Source organism: Cherax quadricarinatus, unplaced genomic scaffold, assembly GCF_038502225.1.
Source record: "Cherax quadricarinatus isolate ZL_2023a unplaced genomic scaffold, ASM3850222v1 Contig4455, whole genome shotgun sequence".
In the NCBI taxonomy this organism is placed as follows: domain Eukaryota; kingdom Metazoa; phylum Arthropoda; class Malacostraca; order Decapoda; family Parastacidae; genus Cherax; species Cherax quadricarinatus.
Window position 1 is genome coordinate 828 of NW_027199481.1, and position 16,100 is coordinate 16,927.

The following is a 16,100-nucleotide window of genomic DNA, read 5'->3' on the forward strand; positions in this document are numbered from 1 at the left end:
ATTCCAATATGCAGTCATGAATGGGTTTACATTATTTATACTGTAGTTTAATAGCAAATAATGAACAAACAAAACACTCACCACACTGAGTGGTGGGAGGGCTGGCTGCCAGTTGCGGGGGTCGGTGGGAGGGTAGTAGGGACTCGCAGGTGGCGGGAAACTTGAATATGATTTGGCGGCTGGGAATTTGGTGGCTGGGAATTTGGCGGTTGGGAATTCACGAATGTGTGAAGCCCGCGAAAGCTGAAAACGTGAATGTTGAGGGAGACCTGTATTGTTCCATAGTCTGAAACAATATGGAGTTGAAGTGACAGGATGGAGCCTTATATACCGCCAGGAGGTGAGATGTAGGCCACTAGTAGAGGTAAGAATGTAGTCATTGGGAGGTCACATCGTCTTCTTGTCTCTTCTGCTTCTATCACCTTTTCTGTACTTGACTGAAGAAGCCTACTGTGTAGGCGAAACGTTTCAAAATAAAGATATACCTAACTGTTGCGTATGTATCTTACCTAACATTTGAGCAAGGTCATAGAACGAGTAAACTTGTAAGTAGAGGTTCCTATTTGCCTCCATGGATAATGTTCTTTGTCTCCACAGATACCTCAATGAACCACTCTCCTTTTTTCCTTCATCAATTCTGTGGTTAACCTCGTCCTTCTTAAACCTGTTTGCTGACAAGTCAACTCCCAAATATTTGAAAACATTCACTTCTTCCATGCTCCCTCCAATGTGATATCCAGTTTTTCTTTATCTAAATCATTTGATAGCTTCGTCACCTTATTCTTGTCTACAGTATGTTCACTTTCAACTTTCTACCTTTACACACCCTCCCAAACTCATCCACTAACCTTTGCCACTTCTCTTTAGAATCTCCCAAAAGCACAGTATCATCAGCAAAATGTAACTGTGTCAACTCCCATTTTGTATTAGATTCCCCATAATTTAATCCCACCCCCTCTCCCCCAGCACCCTAGCATTTATTTCTTTTACAACTCCATCTATAAATATATTAAACAACCATGGTGACATTACATTTCCCTGTCTAAGACCTACTTTTGCTGAGAAGTAATCCCCCTCTCTCCTACACACCCTAACCTGAGCCTCACTATCCTCTTAAAAACTCTTTACAGCATTTAGTAAATTGATATGGTATGTTATTCATCCTAGTAGTTCCTCATTAAACTTGAATTGTTTAAAAAAAATTGTATCAGGTAGATTTATGCAATAGGATCTTTATCATGAAAACCCTATTAATTCCTTGCAGTGAAAATTTGGAACACACAGTTACAGTGGTAAAACAAGAAATGTTGACTGTTTTCAGTTACCTGGTAACACTTTAACTATTAGTGATACGAGATTCACCAACATGTATGAGTTTGTTTACCCCCGGCATGCAGCACAAGACCCACTTGACTGCTTTGTAAGACCAACCTCAGATTTTTACCCGTTTCTTTTTACCTAATTAGCTTGCACACAAACTAGGTCAGTAGGGCTTAATTATATTTTTTTTACTCCAGTGATACTGCTGGTATTTTTTCCTTTTGATACTCCCCTAAAGTTCTTTTAATATTGCTGCATTTCAGAATCCTATTATCATTTTGGTTTACTTTATATTATCTTAGTATGTTGTGGTATAGTATTTGAAATTTTGGAGGCAAGAAAAATGTGTTTGCTATAGTACATATAAGTAAAAGTGCATTTGATTGAATCTTTCCACAACAGATGTACTGCAGATGATGGGGCGAGCTGGACGGCCCCAGTTTGATGATCAAGGAGTAGCAGTGGTTCTTGTCCATGACCAAAAGAAACATTTCTACAAAAAGTTCCTTTATGAGCCTTTTCCTGTAGAATCCAGGTAAATCCAGACATGGGAATTTTTAATACAGTCTATTCATATGAATTAGAATCATCTTTTAGTCTTTGTAAAATTAGATCGTTTTTGTGTTTAACCTCTCAAGTGGTCATGCATAACTCTATTCATTCCTATCATGTGTCATTTCCACAAGGATAAAATGAAAATGCTCATATAGTACAGTATGAGGTTTTGCATTATTTTTATAATAAGAGATCATAAGAGTTCCTTTATTTTGTTTTTCTTAACACATCGGCCATCTCCCACCAAGGCAGGGTGACACAATTAGTAATTTATACAAGAGAAGGAGTTACTAGCCCTTTGGTCCCGGCATTTTAGTCACCATTAATGATAGGTATGGCTTATTAAGGAAGGATTCCATGAGGTTTCTATATACGATACATTTCCTAAATGCATCATTAAATAATGGAAACATTACACCTTGGTAGTAGGCTCATAGACAGCAACAGCCCCACTTGGCAGATACTACCATCCTGCCAAATGAGTGTAAAACGGAAGCCTGTAATTGTTTTACATGATGGTAGGATTGCTGGTGCCTTTTTTCTGTCTCACAAACATGCAAGATTTCAGGTACAGCTTGCTACTTCTACTTAAACTTAGGTCACACTACACATGCGTGTACAGTGGACCCTCGGCAAACAAAGGCATCGTCTAGTGATAAATTTGCCCAACAAAGCGTTTGAGCGTAAAAATTTTGGCCCGATACTCATCCATATGTGGCCTGAGCGTGCCTTAGCTGCCCCTTGTGTGCCAGTGTTTACAAGCCAGCCAGTGTGGTTGCATCCACGCATACATTCGGTACATTTTATATTATCCCAGTGTTTTTAGTGCTTGTAACTTCAAAATAAGTCAGCGCGGACCCCAAGAAAGCTCTAGTGCAAACCCTGTGGTTAAATAGGGTGAGAATTAGTATGGAATTGAAAAAAGAGATAATTGCAAAGTACGAAAGTGTAGTGCTTGTCTTGGAGCTGGCCAGGTTGTATACGAAACCCAAATCAACCATCGTTACTATCTTGGCCAACTAAAAGGCAATCAAGGATGCTGTTGTTGCAAAAGGTGCAAGTATGTTTTTGAAACAGAGATTGCAAATACTCACAAAATGTTGAGAGACTGTTAATTGTCTGGATAAACGAAAAACAGATGTCAGGAGATAGCATCTCTCAAGCGATCATATGTGAAAAGGCTAAGAACTTGCATGCCGATTCAATTAAAAAAATGCCTGCAACTAGTGGTGATGTGAGTGAATTTAAGGCCAGCAAAGGTTGGTTTGAGAGATTTAAGAATCGTAGTGGCATACATAGTGTGATAAGGCATGGAGAGGCTGCCAGTTCAGACCAAAAAGTGGCTGAAAAATCTGTGCAGGAATTCATGGAGTATATAGAGGCTGAAGGATTGAAACCTGGACAAGTGTTTAATTGTGACAAAACAGGCCTGTTTTGGAAGAAAATGCCAAAGAGGACCTACATTACTGAGGAGGAAAAAGCACTCCAAGGACACAAGCCTATGAAAGACAGGCTAACCTTACTGTTGTGTAGTAATGCTAGTGGGGATTGCAGAGTGAAGCCTCTACTCGTGTATCACTCTGAAGCTCCCAGTGTGTTCAGGATAAACAATGTCCTCAAGGCTAATTTGTGTGTGATGCGCAGGGCAAACAGTAAGCCATGGGTCACTAGGAACTTTTTCTATGACTGGTTTCACCATGTGTTTGGCCCCACTGTGAAAAATTACCTCCTGGAAAATAAATTGGACCTTAAGTGCCTCTTCGTATTAGACAGTGCTCCTGGTCATCCTTCAGACTTTTTTTTTTTTTTTTTATCATCACACTGGCCGATTCCCACCAAGGCAGGGTGGCGCGAAAAAGAAAAACTTTCACCATCATTCACTCCATCACTGTCTTGCCAGAAGGGTGCTTTACACTACAGTTTTTAAACTGCAACATTAACACCCCTCCTTCAGAGTGCAGGCACTGTACTTCCCATCTCCAGGACTCAAGTCCGGCCTGCCGGTTTCCCTGAACCCCTTCATAAATGTTACTTTGCTCACACTCCAACAGCACGTCAAGTATTAAAAACCATTCGTCTCCATTCACTCCTATCAAACACGCTCACGCACGCCTGCTAGAAGTCCAAGCCCCTCGCACACAAAACCTCCTTTACCCCCTCCCTCCAACCTTTCCTAGGCCGACCCCTACCCCGCCTTCCTTCCACTACAGACTGATACACTCTTGAAGTCATTCTGTTTCGCTTCATTCTCTCTACATGTCCGAACCACCTCAACAACCCTTCCTCAGCCCTCTGGACAACAGTTTTGGTAATCCCGCACCTCCTCCTAACTTCCAAACTACGAATTCTCTGCCTTATATTCACACCACACATTGCCCTCAGACATGACATCTCCACTGCCTCCAGCCTTCTCCTCGCTGCAACATTCATCACCCATGCTTCACACCCATATAAGAGTGTTGGTAAAACTATACTCTCATACATTCCCCTCTTTGCCTCCAAGGACAAAGTTCTTTGTCTCCACAGACTCCTAAGTGCACCACTCACCCTTTTCCCCTCATCAATTCTATGATTCACCTCATCCTTCATAGACCCATCTGTTGACACGTCCACTCCCAAATATCTGAATACATTCACTTCCTCCATACTCTCTCCCTCCAATCTGATATCCAATCTTTCATCACCTAATATTTTTGTTATCCTCATAACCTTACTCTTTCCTGTATTCACTTTTAATTTTCTTCTTTTCCACACCCTATCAAATTCATCCACCAATCTCTGCAACTTCTCTTCAGAATCTCCCAAGAGCACAGTGTCATCAGCAAAGAGCAACTGTGACAACTCCCACTTTATGTGTGATTCTTTATCTTTTAACTCCACGCCTCTTGTCAAGACCCTCGCATTTACTTCTCTTACAACCCCATCTATAAATATATTAAACAGACTTGGCAGAGCGAATTTCTGGGGATAGGAGCTTAATCAAGGTTAAGTTTTTGCCTCCTAATACCACTCCTCTCCTGCAACCCATGGACCAGAAGGTCATTTCAGACTTCAAAAAAAACTACACAAAAGTTATGTTTCAAAAGTGCTTTGAAGTTACCTCAGACACTCGATTGACCCCGAGAGAGTTTTGGAAAGATCACTTTAGTATCCTCATTTGCATAAACCTTATAGGTAAGGCTTGGGAGGGAGTGACTAAGAGGACCTTGAACTCTGCTTGGAGGAAATTGTGGCCAGAATGTGTAGAAGAGAGGGATTTTGAAGGGTTTGGGGCTAACCCTGAGAAGCGTATGCCAATTGTGGAATCTATTGTGGCATTGGGGAAGTCCTTGGCATTGGAGGTTAGTGGGGAAGATGTAGAAGAGTTGGTGGAGGAGGACAATGAAGAACTAACCACTGATGAGTTGCAAGAGCATCTGCAACAGCAAGATGCCAGACCTGAGGAAATTGCTTCAGAAGAGGGGAGAGAGAAATTAAGGAAGTTGCCATCTTCAAAGATTAAGGAAATGTGTGCAAAGTGGGTTGAACTGCAAACCTTTATGGATGAAAATCACCCTAACACAGCTATTGCAAGCCATGCTGGTGACTATTACAATGACAATGTTGTGGCCCATTTTGGGCAAATCATAAAGGAATGCGAGGTACAGAGCTCTATGGACAGATTTGTTGTGCGACAGAGGTCCAGTGACTCTCAAGCTGGTCCTAGTCGCATTAAAAAACAAAGAAGGGAAGTAACCCTGGAAAAGGACTTGCTACCTAAAGTCCTCATGGAAGGGGATTCCCCTTCCAGACTCTAATAATGTCCATCTCCCCTACTCCCATCCCACCACTCATCACCAGACCTTCAATAAAGGTAAGTGTCATTTATTCTTCATTACACAATAATATACATGTATATTAAGAATGTCTCTTTTGTGTGTGAAGGAAAATGAATATTTCATGTGGTAAAAATTTTTTTTTCATACTCCTGGGTGTCAGGAACAGATTAATATGATTTCCATTATTTCTTATGGGAAAATTAATTCAGTTAACAATAATTTCGTCTAACAATGAGCTCTCTGGAACGGATTAATATCGTTAGCCAAGGGTCCACTGTACATGCTTATATATGTGCACACCAATAGACCCCTGGCTGTCTTCAAGAAGGCACTGGACAGGCACTTAAAGTCAATACCTGACCAACCGGGCTGTGGTTCGTACGTCAGCTTGCATGTGGCCAGCAGTAACAGCCTGGTTGATCAGACCCTGATCCACCATGAGGCCTGGTCTCAGACCAGGCCATGGGGGCATTGACCCCCGAAACCCTCTCCAGGTCTCCAGGTAAACATGAGGGATAATGAGAACCTTCAAAACCAGGGATGCCAAACCCATGATGACACTCTTCAGGTCACTTGTTCTATCTAGCCTGCAATATTACTGCACACTAACAGCACCTTTCAAGGCAGGTGAAATTACTGACCTAGAAAATGTACAGAGAACCTTTGCTGTACGCATAACTGTGATAAACCACCTCAGTTACTGGGAACTCCCTAGAATCCAGGAGGGAGAGATACATGATTATTTACTCTTGGAAAATCCTAGAGGAACTAGTACCAAACTTGCATATGAAAATCACTCGCCTGGTTGATCAGACCCTGATCCACCATGACGCCTGGTCTCAGACCAGGCTGCGGGGGATTGACCCCCGAAGCCCTCTCCAGGTAAACTCATACAAAAGCAAAAGACTCAGAAGATGGTTCAACGTCCTCCCAATGAAAAGTAGGGGTGCCACTAGCACGATAAGAGACAATAAGTGTCAGAGGCCCAAGACTGTTCGACTGCCTCCCAGCATACATCATGGGGATTACCAATAGACCCCTGGCTGTCTTCAAGCAGGCACTGGACAGGCACCTCAAGTCAGTAACTGACCAGCCAGGTGGCTCTCTCTCTCTCTCTCTCTCTCTCTCTCGCACTCTCGCTCTCGCTCTCTCTCGCTCTCTCGCTCTCTCTCGCTCTCTCACACACACACACACACACAGGTACACATAAATACAAGTGTACATAGTGTAAATTACCTAGGATAACCCAAAAAATCCAGACTTGCAAATATGAATCAGGACTCAGATGTGACACAGTGACTACTGTATTGAGTGTAATACGTGTTGTTTCTCTAGTGGCTGTCTCTGAGACAGAAAGAGAGGCAGACAGATAGACAGAAAAAGAGACAAGCAGACAGATATGTTTGTGTAAAGTGAAAACAAATAAAGGGAAGGCAGTGTACCCTCATCAAATGTCATCACTCTCATTAGCCGAGAGATAAGATAAGATGCCCCTCATCAAATGTCAACACTGTCATTAGTGGAGAGATAAGATGAGTGCCACACTCTCTTACACCATGCTTCAGTTATTATTATATTCTCCATGTGTCCTAAGTAATTTACACTATGTATGATTGTATTTATGTGTACCTTTGAGACAGTGACAAAGCCAGCCAGGCAGCCAGCAAGCCAGCCAACCAACCAGCCAGCCAGCTGGTCAGCCAACCAGCCAGCCACCTGGACAGCCAGCCAGCCAGCTGGCCAACCAGCTAGCCAGCTAGCTAGCCACCTAGCTAGCCAGCTGGCTAACCAGCCAGCTAGCTAGCCAGCTGGCTAACCAGCCAGCCAGCTAACCACCTGCCAGCTATGTTGTTCACACAAACCCACACTCCCTTCCCCACCAAACATTGCTGGGACCAATAAATACTATGTATATATTTCTAGGCAATAGCATGTGACGAAAATAGGTGAAAATGTTCACCTGTCAATGTTTGTGCAGTTATTGTGTAGTATACAATGAGTATATGTATATCCAAAATATGGCTTATACAGTGGACCCCCCGCATAACGATATTAATCCGTTCATGAGAGCTCATTGTTATGCGAAATTATCGTTTTGCGAATGAATTTTCCCCATAAGAAATAATAGAAATCTGGAGTTTCTGGAGATTATCTGGAGAGAGTTCTGGGGGTCAACGCCCCCGCGGCCCGGTCTGTGACCAGGCCTCCTTAGGTCAGTGTCCCAGGATGCGACCCACACCAGTCGACTAACACCCAGGTACCCATTTTACTGATGGGGAACATAGACAACAGGTGGAAAGAAACACATCCAATGTTTCTACTCTGGCTGGGAATCGAACCCAGGCCCTCACCGTGTGAAGCGAGAGCGTTAACCACCAGGCCACCAGAGCAAGTTAATCTGTGCAAGACACCCCAAAGTATGAAAAAAAAAACATTTTTACCACATGAAATATTAATTTTAATACACACAAACTGAAAAAGGCATGCACAATTACATGACACTTACCTTTATTGAAGATCTGGTGATGATTGATGGGATGGGAGGAGGAGAGAGTCTTAGTGTTTAGAAGGGGAATCCCCTTCCATTAAGACTTGAGGTGTCAAGTCCTTTTCTGGGGTTACTTCCATTCTTCTTTTAATGCCACTAGGACCAGCTTCAGTCACTGGACTTCTTTCGCACAACATATCTGTCCATAGTGGCCTGTACCTCTTGTTCCTTTATGACTTCCCTAAAGTGTTTCACAACGTTGTCAGTGTAATAGTCACCAGCACGGCTTGCAATAGCTGTGTGAGGGTGATTTTCATCCATAAAGGTTTGCACTTTCAGCCACATTGCACTGATTTCCTTAATCTTTGTAGTAGGCAACTTCTTCAATTTCTCTCTCCCCTCCTCCGAACCAGTTTCCTCAGGTCTGGACTCTTGCTGTTGAAGTTGATCTTGCAGCTCATCAGTCGTTAGTTCTTCATTGTCCTCCTCCACCAACTCTTCCACATCATCCCCACTAACCTCCAACCCCAAGGACTTTCCCAATGCCACAATGGATTCCTCAACTGGCATACTCCTCTCAGGGTTAGCCTGAAACCCTTCAAAATCCCTTTGGTCTACACATTCTGGCCACAGTTTCTTCCAAGAAGAGTTCAAGGTCCTCTTAGTCACTCCCTCCCAAGCCTTACCTATAAGGTTTACACAATTGAGGATATTAAAGTGCTCTCTCCAAAACTCTCTTAGAATCAGTTGAGTTTCTGAGGTCACTACAAAGCACCTTTCAAACAGAGCTTTTGTGTAGAGTTTTTTGAAGTTTGCAATAACCTGCTGGTCCATGGGCTGCAGGAGAGGAGTGGTATTAGGAGGCAAAAGCTTCACCTTAATGAAGCTCATGTCCCCATAAAGTCACTCTGCCACGTCTGTAGGATGAACAGGGGCATTGTCTAACACCAGGAGGCACTTAAGGTCTAATTTCTTTTCAGTTAGGTAATCTTTCACATTGGGGGCAAATGCATGGTGTAACCAGTCATAGAAAAAGTCCCTAGTGACCCATGCCTTACTGTTTGCCCTCCACAGCACACACAAATTAGCCTTGAGGATATTCTTTTGCCTGAACGGTCTGGGAGTTTCAGAGTGATACACTAATAAAGGCTTCACTTTGCAATCACCACTAGCATTGGAACACATCAACAGAGTAAGCCTGTCTTTCATAGGCTTATGTCCTGGGAGTGCCTTTTCCTCCTGAGTAATGTAGGTCCTGCTTGGCATTTTCTTCCAGAACAGGCCTGTTTCATCACAATTAAACACTTGTTCAGGTTTCAGTCCTTCACTGTCTATGTACTCCTTGAATTCCTGCACATATTTTTCAGCTGCTTTGTGGTCCGAACTGGCAGCCTCACCATGCCTTATCACACTATGTATGCCACTATGCTTCTTAAATCTCTCAAACCAACCTTTGCTGGCCTTAAATTCACTCACATCATCACTAGTTGCAGGCATTTTTTTAATTAAATCCTGATGCAACTTCCTAGCCTTTTCACTTATGATCACTTGAGAGATGCTATCTCCTGCTATCTGTTTTTCATTTATCCACACCAATAAGAGTTTCTCAACATCTTCCATCACTTGCGATCTCTGTTTCGGAAACACAGTTGAACCTTTGGCAAGAACAGCTTCCTTGATTGCCGTTTTGTTGCCCACAATAGTAGCGATGGTTGATTGGGGTTTATTATACAACCTGGCCAGCTCGGAGACACGCACTCCACTTTCATACTTATCAATTATCTCTTTCTTCATCTCTATAGTAATTCTCACCCTTATTGCTGTAGGGTTGGCACTAGAAGCTTTCTTGGGGCCCATGGTCACTTATTTTGCAGATAAAATCACCAAAAACACTGTAATAATACGAAATGTTCCGATTGTATGCTTGGATGTTTCCGCGGAGGCTGGCTGGTAAACAATGCCACCGGCGGAACATGTGAGGCTGGCTAAGGCCGCACATTAGACGCGTCTCGGACGAACAGCGTTGAGCGGGTTTTTTTAGCGGTATGCGAGGCAAAATCTTAGCGATAAAATGTATCGGTATGCAGATTTAACGTTATGTAAGGCCAACGGTATGCGGGGGTCCACTGTATTTGTCTCACAGGCCATAAAAGTTACTTGAAAAAATAAAATATTAAAAAATAAAAGAAAAGCATAGGGAAAAAATAAACTGTTACCGTGTGACCAGCAATCAGCGATGTTGCCGTAAGCATCTCACTTTGTCAACTTCACACCTCCATATCTCGGTAAGTATTAGTCATAATTTTTTTTTATATATATATAATACTCGCAAAAAAAAAAAAAAAAAAAAAAAAAGAATAAAATGAAAATTGTCAAAGTGGGATTTCTGAATGTGCGTGGATGTTGTGCAAATGATAAGGAATAGATGATTGTGGATGTTATGAACGAGAAGAAGTTGGATGTCCTGGCTTTAAGTGAAACAAAGCTGAAGGGGGTGGGAGAATTTCAGTGGAGAGGAATAAATGGGATTAGGTCAGGGGTTTCAAATAGAGTTAAAGCTAAAGAAGGAGTAGCAATAATGTTGAAGGATAAGTTATGGCAGGAAAAGAGGGACTATAAATGTATTAATTCGAGTAAAACAAAGGTTAGATGGGAAAAGTGTGTTATAATAATTGCATATGCACCTGGAAAAGAGAGAAATGTAGAGGAGAAAGAGAGATTTTGGGAAATGTTGAGTGAATGCGTGGGGAGTTTTGAACCAAGTGTGAGAGCACTTGTGGTTGGGGTTTTCAATGCTAAAGTGGGTAAAAATGTTGTGGAGGGAGTAGTAGGTAAATTTTGGGTGCCAGGGGTAAATGTAAATGGGGAGCCTTTAATTGAGCTATGTGTAGAAAGAGGTTTGGTAATAAGTAATACATATTTTATGAAAAAGAGTATAAATAAATATACAAGGTATGATATAGCACGTAATGAAAGTAGTTTGTTAGATTATGTATTAGTGGATAAAAGGTTGATGGGTAGGCTCCAGGTGAAAGTGTATAAACTAAGGGAGGAGGAAGTTCGGGTGAGATATAAGCAACTATTGGCAGAAAGGTGGGCTCGTGCAAACATGAGTTGTCGGGGGGGGGGGGTGAAGAGGGTTGGAATAGTTTTACAAATGCAGTATTAGAATGTGGGGCAGAAGTTTGTGGTTATAGGAGGGTGGGTGCAGGAGGAAAGAGGTGTGGTTGGTGGAATGATGAAGTAAAGGGTGAGATAAAACAGAAAAAGGTAGCTTATGAGAGGTTTTTACAAAGCAGAAGTGTTATAAGAAGAGTAGAGTATGTATATGGGGAGTAAAAGAAAGGTGAAGACAGTGGTGAGAGAGTGCAAAAGGAGTGCAGATGATAGAGTGGGAGAGAGACTGTCAAGAAATTTTAATGAAAATAAGGCTTTCTTAACTTGTGAGTTAAACAAGTTAAGAAAGTCTAGGGAACGAATGGATTTGTCAGTTAAAAACAGAGTAGGGGAGTTAGTAGATGGGGAGCTGGAGGTATTGGGTAGAAGGCGAAAATATTTTGAGGAACTTTTAAATGTCGACAAAGAAAGGGAGACGGTAATTTCATGCACTTGCCAGGGAGGTATACCATCTTTTAGGAGTGAAGAAGAGCAGGATGTGGGTGTGGTGGAGGTGCATGAGGCATTATGTTGAATGAAAGGGGGTAAAGCAGCTGGAACTGACAGGATCATGACAGAAATGTTAAAAGCAGGGGGGGATACAGTGTTTGAGTGGTTGGTATTTTATTATTATCACACCGGCCGATTCCCACCAAGGCAGGGTGGCCCGAAAAAGAAAAACTTTCACCATCATTCACTCCATCACTGTCTTGCCAGAAGGGTGCTTTACACTACAGTTTTTAAACTGCAACATTAACACCCCTCCTTCAGAGTGCAGGCACTGTACTTCCCATCTCCAGGACTCAAGTCCGGCCTGCCGGTTTCCCTGAATCCCTTCATAAATGTTACTTTGCTCACACTCCAACAGCACGTCAAGTATTAAAAACCATTTGTCTCCATTCACTCCTATCAAACACGCTCACGCATGCCTGCTGGAAGTCCAAGCCCCTCGCACACAAAACCTCCTTTACCCCCTCCCTCCAACCCTTCCTAGGCCGACCCCTACCCCGCCTTCCTTCCACTACAGACTGATACACTCTTGAAGTCATTCTGTTTCGCTCCATTCTCTCTACATGTCCGAACCACCTCAACAACCCTTCCTCAGCCCTCTGGACAACAGTTTTGGTAATCCCGCACCTCCTCCTAACTTCCAAACTACGAATTCTCTGCATTATATTCACACCACACATTGCCCTCAGACATGACATCTCCACTGCCTCCAGCCTTCTCCTCGCTGCAACATTCATCACCCACGCTTCACACCCATATAAGAGCGTTGGTAAAACTATACTCTCATACATTCCCCTCTTTGCCTCCAAGGACAAAGTTCTTTGTCTCCACAGACTCCTAAGTGCACCACTCACTCTTTTTCCCTCATCAATTCTATGATTCACCTCATCTTTCATAGACCCATCCGCTGACACGTCCACTCCCAAATATCTGAATACGTTCACCTCCTCCATACTCTCTCCCTCCAATCTGATATTCAATCTTTCATCACCTAATCTTTTTGTTATCCTCATAACCTTACTCTTTCCTGTATTCACCTTTAATTTTCTTCTTTTGCACACCCTACCAAATTCATCCACCAATCTCTGCAACTTCTCTTCAGAATCTCCCAAGAGCACAGTGTCATCAGCAAAGAGCAGCTGTGACAACTCCCACTTTGTGTGTGATTCTTTATCTTTTAACTCCACGCCTCTTGCCAAGACCCTCGCATTTACTTCTCTTACAACCCCATCTATAAATATATTAAACAACCACGGTGACATCACACATCCTTGTCTAAGGCCTACTTTTACTGGGAAAAAATTTCCCTCTTTCCTACATACTCTAACTTGAGCCTCACTATCCTCGTAAAAACTCTTCACTGCTTTCAGTAACCTACCTCCTACACCATACACTTGCAACATCTGCCACATTGCCCCCCTATCCACCCTGTCATACGCCTTTTCCAAATCCATAAATGCCACAAAGACCTCTTTAGCCTTATCTAAATACTGTTCACTTATATGTTTCACTGTAAACACCTGGTCCACACACCCCCTACCTTTCCTAAAGCCTCCTTGTTCATCTGCTATCCTATTCTCCGTCTTACTCTTAATTCTTTCAATTATAACTCTACCATACACTTTACCAGGTACACTCAACAGACTTATCCCCCTATAATTTTTGCACTCTCTTTTATCCCCTTTGCCTTTATACAAAGGAACTATGCATGCTCTCTGCCAATCCCTAGGTACCTTACCCTCTTCCATACATTTATTAAATAATTGCACCAACCACTCCAAAACTATATCCCCACCTGCTTTTAACATTTCTATCTTTATCCCATCAATCCCGGCTGCCTTACCCCCTTTCATTTTACCTACTGCCTCACGAACTTCCCCCACACTCACAACTGGCTCTTCCTCACTCCTACAAGATGTTATTCCTCCTTGCCCTATACACGAAATCACAGCTTCCCTATCTTCATCAACATTTAACAATTCCTCAAAATATTCCTTCCATCTTCCCAATACCTCTACCTCTCCATTTAATAACTCTCCTCTCCTATTTTTAACTGACAAATCCATTTGTTCTCTAGGCTTTCTTAACTTGTTAATCTCACTCCAAAACTTTTTCTTATTTTCAACAAAATTTGTTGATAACATCTCACCCACTCTCTCATTTGCTCTCTTTTTACATTGCTTCACCACTCTCTTAACTTCTCTCTTTTTCTCCATATACTCTTCCCTCCTTGCATCACTTCTACTTTGTAAAAACTTCTCATATGCTAACTTTTTCTCCCTTACTACTCTCTTTACATCATCATTCCACCAATCGCTCCTCTTCCCTCCTGCACCCACTTTCCTGTAACCACAAACTTCTGCTGAACACTCTAACACTACATTTTTAAACCTACCCCATACCTCTTCGACCCCATTGCCTATGCTCTCATTAGCCCATCTATCCTCCAATAGCTGTTTATATCTTACCCTAACTGCCTCCTCTTTTAGTTTATAAACCTTCACCTCTCTCTTCCCTGATGCTTCTATTCTCCTTGTATCCCATCTACCTTTTACTCTCAGTGTAGCTACAACTAGAAAGTGATCTGATATATCTGTGGCCCCTCTATAAACATGTACATCCTGAAGTCTACTCAACAGTCTTTTATCTACCAATACATAATCCAACAAACTACTGTCATTTCGCCCTACATCATATCGTGTATACTTATTTATCCTCTTTTTCTTAAAATATGTATTACCTATAACTAAACCCCTTTCTATACAAAGTTCAATCAAAGGGCTCCCATTATCATTTACACCTGGCACCCCAAACTTACCTACCACACCCTCTCTAAAAGTTTCTCCTACTTTAGCATTCAAGTCCCCTACCACAATTACTCTCTCACTTGGTTCAAAGGCTCCTATACATTCACTTAACATCTCCCAAAATCTCTCTCTCTCCTCTGCATTCCTCTCTTCTCCAGGTGCATACACGCTTATTATGACCCACTTCTCGCATCCAACCTTTACTTTAATCCACATAATTCTTGAATTTACACATTCATATTCTCTTTTCTCCTTCCATAACTGATCATTTAACATTACTGCTACCCCTTCCTTTGCTCTAACTCTCTCAGATACTCCAGATTTAATCCCATTTATTTCCCCCCACTGAAACTCTCCTACCCCCTTCAGCTTTGTTTCGCTTAGGGCCAGGACATCCAACTTCTTTTCATTCATAACATCAGCAATCATCTGTTTCTTGTCATCCGCACTACATCCACGCACATTTAAGCAACCCAGTTTTATAAAGTTTTTCTTCTTCTCTTTTTTAGTAATTGTATACAGGAGAAGGGGTTACTAGCCCATTGCTCCCGGCATTTTAGTCGCCTCATACGACACGCATGGCTTACGGAGGAAAGATTCTTTTCCACTTCCCCATGGACAATAGAAGAAATAAAAAAAAAACAAGAGCTATTTAGAAAAAGGAGAAAAACCTAGATGTATGTATATATATATATGCATGTGCGTGTCTGTGAAGTGTGACCAAAGTGTAAGTAGGAGTAGCAAGATATCCCTGTTATCTTAGCGTGTTTATGAGACAGAAAAAGAAACCAGCAATCCTACCATCATGCAAAACAGTTACAGGTTTTTGTTTCACAGTCATCTGGCAGGACGGTAGTACTTCCCTGGGTGGTTGCTGTCTACCAACCTACTACCTACATGGTTGGTATTTTTGTTAATAAATGTATGAAAGATGGGAAGGTACCTAGGGATTGGCGGAGAGTATGTACAGTCCCTTTATATAAAGGGAAGGGGGACAAAAGAGATTGTAAAAGTTATAGAGGAATAAGTTTTCTGAGTATACTAGGAAAAGTGTACAGTAGGGTTATTGTTGAAAGAATTAGAGGTAAGACAGAATGTAGGATTGCGGATAAGCAAGGAGGTTTTAGAGTTGGTAGGGCATGTGTAGATCAAGTGTTTACATAGAAGCATATATGTGAACAGTATTTACATAGAAGCATATATGTGAACAGTATTTATAGAAGCATATATGTGAACAGTATTTACATAGAAGCATATATGTGAACAGTATTTATAGAAGCATATATGTGAACAGTATTTACATAGAAGCATATATGTGAACAATATTTACATAAAGGTAGGGAAGTTTTTATTGCATTTATAGATTTAAAAAAGGCATATGATAGAGTGGATAGGGGAGCAATGTGGCAGATGTTGGAAGCATATGGAATAGATGGTAAGTTACTA

The 16,100-nt window shown here is 41.9% G+C and overlaps 1 long non-coding RNA gene across 1 annotated transcript in view; it reads left to right on the plus strand.

Moving 5' to 3' along the window:
* The first annotated feature begins 601 nt into the window (after positions 1-601).
* Positions 602-16,100, plus strand: part of LOC138852148 (uncharacterized) — a 29,097-nt gene continuing 13,598 nt past the window's right edge. The window contains exons 1-2 of the long non-coding RNA XR_011391584.1: positions 602-792; positions 1,723-1,855. This is a non-coding gene — a long non-coding RNA (uncharacterized lncRNA). The remainder of the gene's footprint in view (positions 793-1,722; positions 1,856-16,100) is intronic.